Genomic DNA, 8,642 nt, shown 5'->3' with positions numbered 1-8,642 from the left:
TGAGACAGCACAGACTACCTTAATTCAGCCATTTCTTAACTTTTGAGTGTTTGACTTTGCAACTTTAATGTTCTGTTAATAGTTTTTTGTATACAATATATAAAGTTGCAGTCACCTGTAGTATAAAACACACCTATTGTTAAATAGCACACATAATACTACACCACAATTTAGAAAATCACAAACATTATTCAGTTTGTAATTGCACACAGAATGTAATTAGCTGAAGTGAAATTTACCCAGTAAACTGGGATTAATATTTCTACATGAGTTTTGTTTTAAGTTTGATATGAACCCAACCCTCCAATAGCAGACTGCCCCTTCACATCATAACCAGCTCAATTCTAACTCAGAGAAATGTCACCTACTGAATCGCCAACACACTATTCTATTCTAGTTAGGTTCTTATATCACACATCACTCTGGTATCAGTGGCTTCTAGTAAGGCATTAAGCAACATGACTAACATCTGTCATGTGTTTATCCTCTAATCCTTCCCAGGGGGAGAAGCAGGTGCAGTGGATTTGTCTTGTTTTAGTAGGGTTATGCTGTGTGTTGTTATAAATTTGTCAGAGAAGGCAATGAGCCTTGCAGTTGGAACAGAAGATGGTCAGGTTTGTGATGATCCTTAGTTCCTGGTGGCATTCATTCCACAGTCTCAGACCAGCCCCCAGGAAAGGTCTGTCTCCTGCAGAGATGCACATTTTTACAACAGATTTTCATTGCAGTTGTCCTATGAAGTAGGAGCTAGATTTGACAGCTTAGTTTCTGAGATTTAATCTGAGAGCAGTTTGAGTTTAAAGGCCTCTCTTGTCTATGAAGACTTTTTTTGGTGCATAGTAATGCCAGCTTGTCTTTTTCTAGCAGATAACTACTCCTGAATTTGCAGAGAACAAGGTTAGCTTTATTCAGCCTTCAGCAGCACTGAAAGGTGAAAGTTCCATTTCCACTCTCATCCTACTATGTATTGTGTTGCTTCTGCTGTGCTTTGACAGCATCTGATAATTTAGTTATAGTCTCTATTTGGATCTCCCTGTATGTTAGCTCCATAAAATTAAACTGATGCTACTAATCCATTTTTTCCCTCTATTTCTATCTCTAATATTTGGTCTTTTGCACAATTGCAATTACTCCTGAAGTTCTTACCTGTATTGGTATCAAATTGCCACCCTCCATAAAAACTCTGGTTTCCACACTGTCTAAGAGCTGTCTAGATGTAGTTGCAAAACTTCGAGCTAAACATTTAGGGGGGAACAGAGGTAAAATTTTCAAAAGCACCTAAGTTACTTAAAGCCTAAACCTATTGAAAGTCTGTGGGATTTAGGCTCCTAAAGTACTTAGGAAATTTTGCCTAATGTAACTTTTGTTTTATCCATAGAGCTGGCCAGCTAGGCATTTCCCCATGAAGGCTGATAGTGCTCATCACACAGCAGTGATTTGTATGTTGAAGTAATAATCCTCTTTGAAACATGTTAAATACTTAAAAATAAGCTTGTCATCAACATATCCCTTGATCTCAGGGGAGCACAGCTAATACTGCTTTTCCTGTAAACACTCTTCCTAGCGTCCCCTTATAGCACTTTCCTTGACACTTCCAAAAAAAGGTGTCCTTGAGAGCACTGGGATGTGATTAGTCAACAGGGTGGTTATAAATTCAGAGAGCTGCTCTTTTTACACAGACCACGCTGTTGAAGACAATTTTGCTGAGTACCTAAATTGGAGTCTAGACATGACTAATTTGAAAGGATTATTGTTGAACTGAAAGTTTCACAGTGCATGACAATCTGTGTACTTAGAAGTATTGGTAGGGGAAACCAGGGGGCTGAAGTATTTGGATTAATTAAAAGCTATACATGCCCAGAGTGTGATATTTTGCTTTTTCTTTTCCCCCCTGAGGGCCATTGACTGTGGTATGGTGGACTGTAATATATCCTGCTGCCTGGACTGACCATAGTGGTTTCAGCACTGGTTAGTTACCAGTCACGAACGTCCAGCTGCCAGTCCTCTGAGGAATGACACATCTGCTTTGCATCTCCAGGAAAACTGGCAACACTATTGGCTACATAATTTGCATTTTGTACACAAATTGAAAAGTGGCATGATTCAAATGTGAAATGCAGAAACCATGGGGCCTGAGGAATTGAACTAGGCTCACAGTTGGAAGAATAGCATATAGTATCATGCTGTTGAGAAATATTTGAGTGTTCTCTCATAAGAAAACAGTTACAGCTCATAACTTGCTGCATCTTACTTTGTGGGCAGATAGCTGGCTGAGTTTATTCCATTGTGTGTGGTCAGTAAAGTTTTCCTAACTAGCCAGCTTCAGAAGCATATGCTAAATTTTTCCAGATGTAGACATGCTGGTGCAAGCGTAAAGAAAGCACTACTCAATGGCTCCAGTTATCCCTCTTTGTTAGCTTTGCAAATATACAAACCCACTGTGGGACAACAGAGCTTGCCTCTGGAGGGGATCTTTGCTAAAGGTCAGAATTCAGAAGGAAAACAGAAGCATTTCTGCACATGGTTTGTGTTATCTCAGCAATTCTCAAACTGGGTCGGGACCCCAAAGTAGGTCACAACCCCATTTTAATGGGGTTGCCAAGACTGGCTTAGACTTGCTGGGGCCCAGGGCCAAAGCCAAAGGGTTTCAGCCTGGGGCATCGTGGTGTAGGTTACTGGCCTCCTGCCTGGGGCTGAAGTCCTTTTGGCTTTGGGCCCCCCTACCCCGGGGTGGTGGGGCTCGGGCAGGCTCAGGTCCCCCCTCCTGAGGTCACGTAGTAATGTTTGTTGTCAGAAGGGGGTTGCAGTGCAATGAAGTGTGAGAACCCCTGTGTTATCTCATTTCAACGTTGCTCATGCCTAGGTTTCCTCACCAGAATCTGAGGTTGAAGCATCAGTCTCATCCACAAGGGATAACTCTGGATGCTTGCTTGTCTTCTCGCTCAAGTGCAGTCTGTGTCGTCGAGTTTAATATCCACTATTAACCTTAAAAAAAAAAAAAAAGCTGTCTCCTTTGAGTCCTACAGGGTCTATAATATAATGGTCATTGCTACCAGTGGTAAAACACTGGCTGTTGGTGCTAGTGGAGAGATTGTACGGCTGATAGTTACAGGAAGGGGATACAATTGTAGCTGCCAACAGGACCATGCGTTATCTGTTCCGTTCCCCCCCACAATCGGCTTCAGTATTTCCATTAGCTTTAGTCACTAGAATCTCTTTTATTTAGTTGAACAGGGGAAGATAGTTTAATTATTACAGTGAACTTTGGGCTTTGAAGCCCCATGGATTGCCACCAATCTTTTCCTTGTTTTCAGTAACAACTATTGGCATTCAATCACCTAAGAGAAAGTTTTCAGAGTAGCAGCCGTGTTAGTCTGGTTCCGCAAAAAGAAAAGGAGGACTTGTGGCACCTTAGAGACTAACCAGTTTATTTGAGCATAAGCTTTCATGAGCTACAGCTCACTTCATCGGATGCATTCAGTGGAAATCCACTGAATGCATCCGATGAAGTGAGCTGTAGCTCACGAAAGCTTATGCTCAAATAAATTGGTTAGTTTCTAAGGTGCCACAAGTCCTCCTTTTCTTTTTTCTAAGAGAAAGTGTGTCCTACTGAGATAAGCAGGATGTTGATTATCTAAATTCCCCCCACAGTGATAACTGTCTACATTATTCTTCACTCCCTGCCCTAAACTGTTCTATAAGTTTGTTCTCTACCGTTCAACTGATTCCATGTTTCTTCCTTGAGACTGCATGCACCGGTAGGTAAGGGCTATATAGAGACTCCCTTCATCTATCTCTCACATATCATTTGAAGCTTAGTTGATTAACCTGTGGAGCCCACCGAGCTCCTTGAATGAAAGATACTAACTGAAATACAAAGTAATTATTACCTGATAGTTCTACAGCTGAGTAATTCTTCCTTATAGTTTTTCGTAGCATCTGCAATTTTTGAGAGGGAAGAAAACAAATGTAACTGACATAACACTGAGGCTGAAGTTAAATTGATGGCCCACTTTAGAGCAAAAGTAAACATAAAAATATCTTCAGCTAAAAGGGATGCAGAGCTGGGGGCACCCTGGTTAAAATATCATGTATAGTACATTGCAGAAAGTTATTTTCTCTAGGTTTATGATAGCTATTCTCAATAATCATCTGTGCCTTGAATTACACTACTCTTTCTATGTTACTACTGAAAAGATGATCCTTCTGGAGACTGTACCTCTACACACATCATCCTGAGCATTCATTTAGCTCACAGATCAGCTAGTGCTGACGTTCTAAGGGTTTACCTCTTTCCCAGTGTTTTCCAGTGCTCAGAGAAGTTCTTATTTGGCTAGTGAGGTAGTGTCTAAGGTTTCTGGTGTAGCAACAGATCTCATCCCACCGTAACTGCAGCCAGGCCTGGAATGGCATGACACACTGCCTGTCTGAAAACAAAGGAAACATTTTCAGCATTAGCACGTTGCATGTGAATACAACTCACTGCTTGGTAGGCAGGCAGCTGTTTGTTAGTGGTGTCATCCTCAGTTCCCATTTACTTCAGAAGAAGTTGCTGCTGCTCAGGAACTTAGGCCCCAGATATCAATTTTTTTTTTTAAGGTACTTAAAATTCCAGGCCCCTTTTGAATAGTTAGGCCTGTCCTCATACTTTCCCCCTGTAAGTGTTTTGGAGCAGCTGTTCTAGTTTTTGTTGGGTGCTATTTAGCTGTTTTACAAGGCTGTGTACATCTAGGGTGCTATGTGAAGACATTTATATGTTTATATTCTATACAATGAGAGGTAGATGAGAGTGTTTAATATTTCACAGTGTTCTTTCTCTGCCCCCCTTCCCCCCCATTCTGAGTGTTGGAGTTCCACTCTCTGAACTGGGCAGCAGTTTGCTGGGGAAGGAAAGAATGCATTAGTGTTACAAAGCTCCATCAGTCCTGGAAGATTTGATGAATTAGGCTATGTCGACACAGTGCACTGTACAATGCCACGGCTGTGCCGCTGTGGCCACACCGTTGTAATGTGCGCTGCATGGCCGTTCTCTATCACCAGGAGAGAGCTCTCCTGGTGACAAAATAAAACCACCCCCAATGAGGGGTGGTAGCTTCATCGCCAGGAGCGCAGCTCCCGCCGACAAAGCGCTATCCTCACCAGCACTTTTCATTGCTAAACTTTTTGTCGTTCAGCGACAAAAGTGCCAGTGTAGACGTAGCCTTAGACAGTTAGTTAGTGGTGAGAAACAGCCTGTCGATCACAGGTTCCAATCCATCCCAGTTTGGCAGTGACCAAAATTCCTGTGTTAACAGGAGTCCATCACAACATGTCCAAGATTCTCCCATAAGTAGTTACTAATTTTTAGGGCTCTCTTTTTTCTACATTTAATGTAATCCTTAAAAAAAACTGAGTGAATTTAGTACTCTTGAAAGTTAGCAGACTGCTGGCCCTGGAGACAAAGTCCTTTAGTTGTCCAAGGAACAGACCTAGCATGGATGTGGGGGATGAACTTGGAGGAGGTAAGGTTGTTCTACCTATGTGCTCTATTATCTCTTTGTGGAGACTGGTATTGGTTTTACCAGTCTGATATGCTCACTTGTCCACTAGGAACGGGACTGAGCCAACCAAATCACATCAGAATACAGGCCAACACCAGCCTTCAGCCAGTAGCAACATTTAGTTACTACCACTCTGAAAGCCCCAGGGCCGCAACTGTTGGTATGTATCTGCTTTATTCGGCCTGTACTCTGAGAAACTTTGCTGTGTTCCCAGCAGAGCTATTTATCCATTGTGACTGCATTAGTCCACCTCTTTTAAAACAAATATCCATCTTAAACAAAAATTCCCACCACAGCAGCTCTTTTCCAATATTTGTCAAATCCTGAAAGTTTCAAGCAGGAAGTGGAACAACAGTCATTTGATTCCTCACATACTGTACTGCCCCCACAGCTTACCTCACGTCCGGTTACTGTGGAGGGAAGAGTGAGCCAGGGGCCCTGTAGAGGGCTCAGGGGAGAGCCAGTCTGAAGAGTGGCCACAGGGGAAGTGATGGGGGAGGAGAGGTTGGGGGTGCCTGTGAGAGACTGCCCCAACAGGAGCAGAGCTGGGCTTGGGGACTTACTTAGAAGGAGCACACTGGGGATTTTTAAGGTGAAAGCTAGACGTACACTGGAACTTTGAAGGGGAAGACCTTAGCAGAGCAGGGAGTAGCAGCAGACCATGTTCTGTACAGCTGGTTTGTATTTACAGTGACAGGATAAAAGCCTGAGTGCTGAATTGCTACCATTAGCAGTGTGGGTACATGAACTAGGGTGAACGTACGTCTGGTTGTGGCTGGGACAGTCCCTTTTTTAAGCCCTGTCCCAGCTGTCCCCACTCTCCCCCACCCCCCCAAAAGGAGGCATTTGTCCAGTTTGCTCCTGCTGACTTGATCAGTTAGCAAGAGCAAACTGGACAAATGCCCACTTTTGTCAGAAGAGTCAGGTGCGGTGCGGGAAGGGTTGAGCAGAGATGCCAGCCCCCCGCAGGTGGGGAGGCAGGGCTAGGGGGAGGCAACATTCCAGCATGTGGGGGCCCTGCACATGATTCCAGCCATGGGCATAAGCCTCCTGAGGGGGGCCCTGCAGGTTCCAGCGACTGGCAACAGCATCGGGGGAGAGGGGCCCCTCCGGATGTCCCGTTTTCTCATTGGGTAAAATGGTCACCCTAATGAACTGATCTATCAGGCTATTGATTGATGGCTGAGATCATGGGAGCTCCTGCTCTCTGAGAGCGCTGTGCAGCTGGAAGCTAGGAGCGGGGAGTTTGTGCTTCCTTCCAGTGCTAACATACCAAACCACTCTTGTAAAAGAAGCTGCCCTCTGAACAAAGCAGGCTTCTCGCATCTTGTTTCACTTCTAAACCCTGGGCCAGATTTCCCCTCCTGCCCCCTGACTCCTCCAGTCTCTGCACTCTCCCTCCCATGGACAGAAAAGAATGAGTTAAGAGAGCAGGTCACAAGGTGGAAGCTGGCTGGAGGAGAGAAGGAAAGCAGTCACGCAAGGAAAACAGAGCTCGCTTAAAAGGGGCAGGGTTCTCACGCATTGCCGTGTAACCCTGTCATCTATCTTGTTGCAGTCCAGCCCTCCTGTCAGCATTAATCCACAGCGACAGTGGATTAATCCTCCTCTCCACACACTTCCCTCCCCCCACACCCCCAGTGTGAGACAGTTGGGGGTGGGGGCTCTGTCCTTTAGCCAAGCAGCCTGCACTCCCCTGGCTCACACTTGCACAGAAACAACAGCGAGTTATACACAGCAGTGATTAGTTTTTGATTATGCATGCCAGAAGGAACTTTTTCATTTCAGTCCCTTCTTTTCACTGGCAGGACATGCTGACAACTCCCTCTCTCTGCCAAACACCCTCCCCCCCCACCCCCCACTTCTCCTCAGATTTAATTAGGGGAAGGAAAGCCCATCGGGCTGTAGGTAACATCCCTGGATGCACCAGTGAGGTCGTCTTACTCTAGCAGGTATAGGAGACACTGTTTAGCGTCAGGAGGATGAATTTCTTCCTGTGAAACGCCACTGCCTCCCAATGCTGGCTGAAGTTCACAGGCCAGAGTGCGAGGCTGGAGCATTCTGAGCTCTGCGGATGAAACACAGGTCCTGTCAAGACTGGGCCGTGAGCTGCGTCTGGAGGTTGTGTTTAAACATAGTTCCAGCTACACTGGGTTACAGCATGGCTTGCCCGCTCAGTGTGCATAGGGATGGACTGTTAGAATCATGTTTTCAAAACCTGGGCTTGCCTCAGCGGTAGTCAAACCTGTTAGAAATGGGTCTCACTGGCACTAGCTATAATTGAGTCTGGGTACCTGGTTACAAGACACATGGTAGTATAGACAAAAAGAAAAGGAGTACTTGTGGCACCTTAGAGACTAACCAATGTATTTGAGCATAAGCTTTCGTGAGCTACAGCTCACTTCATCGGATGTATTCAGTGGAAAATACAGTGGGGAGATTTATATACACAGAGAACATGAAACAATGGGTGTTACCATACACACGGTAACCAGCATGATCACTTAAGGTGAGCTATTACCAACAGGAGAGCGGGGGTGGGGGGGACGGGGGACGGGACCTTTTGTAGTGATAATCAAGGTGGGCCATTTCCAGCAGTTGACAAGAACATCTGAGGAACGGTGGGGGAGGGGAATAAACATGGGGAAATAGTTTTACTTTGTGTAATGACCCATCCACTCCCAGTCTTTATTCAAGCCTAAGTTACTTGTATCCAGTTTGCAAATTAATTCCAATTCAGCTCCATAGAGGGGACTTAATCACGAGTAGGGACCTACCAAATTCACGCTGTGAAAAATGCGTCATAGACTGTGAAATCTGGTCTCCACTGTGAAATCTGCAGGGGAGGGGCAGGACTGGGGGCCCCCCAGCTAGGGCTCCTACCATGTGCTGGGCTCCAGCTGCTAGTCCTGGCAGGGTTCGGGAGGGATGGGATTTCCTCTTCTCCTGCAGGGGCTGCTCTCTGGGAACCTCCCTTGGCTGCAAGAAGCTCTGCGACTATTCCCTGTAGTGCCACCCCCGCCACACTTCTACACTTCTGCTCTCCTCAGCTCCGGGCCCAGCACTCGGGGGTTAAAGAGGCGTTGGGCTGGCTGTGGGGGC

General features: G+C 45.4%; 1 long non-coding RNA gene across 3 annotated transcripts in view; it reads right to left on the bottom strand.

Annotated features, from left to right (window-relative positions):
- The window catches only part of LOC141989258 (uncharacterized), a 59,150-nt gene that overhangs the window by 6,223 nt on the left and 44,285 nt on the right, over positions 1–8,642 (bottom strand). For all 3 annotated transcript variants that reach the window (XR_012639950.1, XR_012639948.1, XR_012639949.1), the window contains 3 exons: positions 4,290–4,427; positions 3,891–3,939; positions 2,874–2,985 (listed from right to left, as the gene is read on the bottom strand). This is a non-coding gene — a long non-coding RNA (uncharacterized LOC141989258). The remainder of the gene's footprint in view (positions 1–2,873; positions 2,986–3,890; positions 3,940–4,289; positions 4,428–8,642) is intronic.

This window comes from Natator depressus, chromosome 6, assembly GCF_965152275.1.
Source record: "Natator depressus isolate rNatDep1 chromosome 6, rNatDep2.hap1, whole genome shotgun sequence".
In the NCBI taxonomy this organism is placed as follows: Eukaryota; Metazoa; Chordata; order Testudines; family Cheloniidae; genus Natator; species Natator depressus.
This window is presented reverse-complemented; position numbering and strand designations above follow the sequence as displayed.